The 3,077-nt window shown below is 47.0% G+C and overlaps 1 long non-coding RNA gene across 1 annotated transcript in view; it reads right to left on the bottom strand.

The window, feature by feature from the left end:
* Window positions 1-394: 394 nt before the first annotated feature.
* Window positions 395-3,077, bottom strand: part of LOC105288422 — an 11,404-nt gene continuing 8,721 nt past the window's right edge. Inside the window, exon 3 of the long non-coding RNA XR_895600.2 lies at window positions 395-725. This is a non-coding gene — a long non-coding RNA (uncharacterized LOC105288422). The remainder of the gene's footprint in view (window positions 726-3,077) is intronic.

The following is a 3,077-nucleotide window of genomic DNA, read 5'->3' on the forward strand; positions in this document are numbered from 1 at the left end:
ATTCCTTTGTTTAATAGGCTGACATCGAACGCTCATCATCTGCTCTGCACTGTACTAGGCACTAAAGGGGGGACCCTGGGATGGGCAGCGGCCCCCTCTGGAAAGAGCTTGAGGGCTCTTGGGCAAAACAAAGCACTCACACAGGAGAGGTGAATTAGTATCAAAGTCCCCATCATCCCCAGGCCCCTTCAGAGGGGCGATGCCCTGACCCTTGTCCCCATCCACCCCAAGGGAAGATGACAGAAATGGCCGAGACCTTCCAGATCTAGCATCTACACCCAGCAGCTTCTGCACTTGCACTTCTCCCCACCCCAGGGAGACCCTGGCGAGAGTTGGGGAGTCACTCACCCACGACAAACAGTTAAAAGGAAGAAAGCAGGTCTGGCGATATCAATGCACTTTGATAACAATAAACTCTGCTTTTAATTTATGCTAATGTGTAGGGCTGTGGTGACAGTAAGAACTAAATTACAGAGTGGCTTTCGAGCTGGTAATTATCCCTCCATTTTTCGCTGCTCTGGAAGATGGACACACAATTATGCTCTCTTGCTGTATATTAATACAGATTCTTGACATCTTCAGCAGACCTGGAGCTGTCATCGAGCTTTTTGTCTCCTTTAATTGAAAATTAATGGTTACTGGGTTGCCACGGAAACAGAGGCCACGGACGCCAGTGGCGCTCATGTCTCACTGAGGGACTGGCGGCTTCAGGAGTCCGGAATGACCTTGAAAGTTAAAAGAAAAAAAAAAACTTAAAAAAGAAAGGGAGAGGAGGGGAAATGAGGACAGGAGGGTGGGAGAGCGTGTCAGAACTGAAAGAGAGAAGAGAGAAGAAGAAAAGAAAGGAAGAAAGGAGAAAAAGAAGAGGAGGAAAAAGATAAAAATAAAAATTTTACAGGAGGTTAGGAGCATGAATGATTGAGGAAAGTAAATTAGTAAGTTTTACCTCTCAATTTTTGTTCTCTCTCTCTCTCTCTCTCTCTCTTTCTCTCAAGACCCATTGAAAAACTGGGAGCTGGATCTCCACTCTAAAATCCAAGATTCTACAAATCTGTCTTAGGAAGAAAGATGGCATCAGACCAAAGTGCCCAAAAGAAAGAGACAAAGGCTCCTTGCTGCCATGAGAGGTGGCAGGCAGAGCTGGGAGCTGGGCTGAGGTGTGCCATGTGGGCACTTCCCAGGGTCCAGTGGGCTGTGCTGTCAGAAATGGGGCCAGAGAGGGGCTGCCTTGTAGGGAGCCAGGGGAGCTGCCACAACATTGCTCTGGCAGTAATGAGCAGGTAAAAGGGCTCTGTCGGCTGGGCCATCAGCTTGAAGACACAACAAAAGAACTCAGAGATGGGGGTATGAAGGGGGACGATCTTGGCAGGGAAAGGCAACGTTTGGTTTGCCCAGGAAGATAAGAGATAAAGAGGAGGCAGTTCCATGTGGCTCCAGGACACACAGTGGCTCTGGGCTTGGGAATGTTTTGTTTCTACCAGGCCCAGCGGAGGGGCAGTAGGGACCCCTGAGCATTCTTTTAGCAGAGAAGGTTGGGCTCCTTCCTCATCAGCCCACCATTCCAGTTCCTCAGCCCAGAGCGCAGCCTCCAGAAATACGATGCAATTCAACAGTAACTATATGTCTACCGTGAACCAGGAGCCAAGCTCGTGAATCAGACGAAGAGCCTGCCCTAGAAAGCCTCACACTCAGGGCTGGGGGTAGACAGACATATCAAGAAACAATTGCAAAGTTAGCCTCCCCCTTAAAGATTTCTCTAAAAGGATGTTGTCGCTGTGTTGTTCGTAACAGCAAACATGAAGAAATAATCAGGATGGCCAACAATCGAGGATTGATAATATTATGTGCCTGATAATATATACCCAAAAGATGGAACACTCTACAGTCATTTTACATTATGTTGGAAAAGAATATTTAACGACCTGGGGGAAAGGTTCTTGATATTTTGTTTAACGAAAAAGACAGTTTACAAAAATTGTAATGTATTTATGATTCCATAATCCTGTTTCTAAGTTTTTTGAGATATATGTACATTAAGCTATTATGCTGTAATAAAAAGTTACCTATATGTGTGTATAAATGTGTGTGTGAATATATGTGTGAGCACTGTGAATAGGTATGTGAATGCTCATGAGTATATGAGTATATACTTTAAAAAACTACAAGATACAGTAACATGGTTATCTCTGAGTAGTTGCATCACGACTGAACTTTATCACTTTTTTTATGCTTTCTGTATTTTCCAAATTTTCTACAATAAATATTCATAATTTTTATTGATGGAGGAAAAAGGAGTTTTTGAAATGAGCTTCACCAGAAACCATTCCCCTGGAGGTAAATTCCCCTGCTCCCCACTTACATCTGAGAAGACTAGGTCCCCTGGCCCAGGTGTTTTCCCCCAAAGAGCACTCAGCAGACCCTTTCCTCAACTACCAGTGCCCCGCCACGGGCTCTCACTCCCACCCCGACCCTCTCCCCACTCCCAGCCTATGGCCAGGGTATCCAGAGATAGGGTGAACACCTGAGGACCCCCAGGAGGAGCTGCCGGGGGTAGGCCTGCAGTAGGCAACCCAGAAACCCCCCTCCTGGGTTCCTGAGTCCATTTTTACAGACCGGGTAACTGAAGCCCAGAGATGTTAACCAATTTGCTCCAAGTCACACAGCTGGTCAGTGGCAGAGCTAGAACCCAGCCCCAGGGACCATCGGCCAGGTGTACGGTCTCCGCACCTTTCTCTGCTGCCTTGTTCCTTACTAGGACCAGAGAACCCAGAGGCTCAGGAAGCCTCTATGAATTGCTTGGATTTCTGGAAGAAGCCCCATTCTAGGAAGGTCACCATGATAAACAGCATCTTTTTATGGTCTTTGCACCCTTGGCAGAAGTGGGAGAGAGTAGTTACGTTATCCCTAGTTAGAGTAGGAACTTTGGAGAAAAACTGGCTGGGAGCAGGGCTCCCAGGAAATGCATCCTTTCCACCTCTCACCAGACACATCCTTAAGCCTCTGACCCTCTCAGGCCCTACACTAACCTGGCACTTAGGAACTTGCCTCTCACCCCCAATCTATTTCTCTACCCTTGT

The sequence above is a fragment of the Pteropus vampyrus genome, unplaced genomic scaffold, assembly GCF_000151845.1.
Source record: "Pteropus vampyrus isolate Shadow unplaced genomic scaffold, Pvam_2.0 Scaffold18, whole genome shotgun sequence".
Taxonomy (NCBI): domain Eukaryota; kingdom Metazoa; phylum Chordata; class Mammalia; order Chiroptera; family Pteropodidae; genus Pteropus; species Pteropus vampyrus.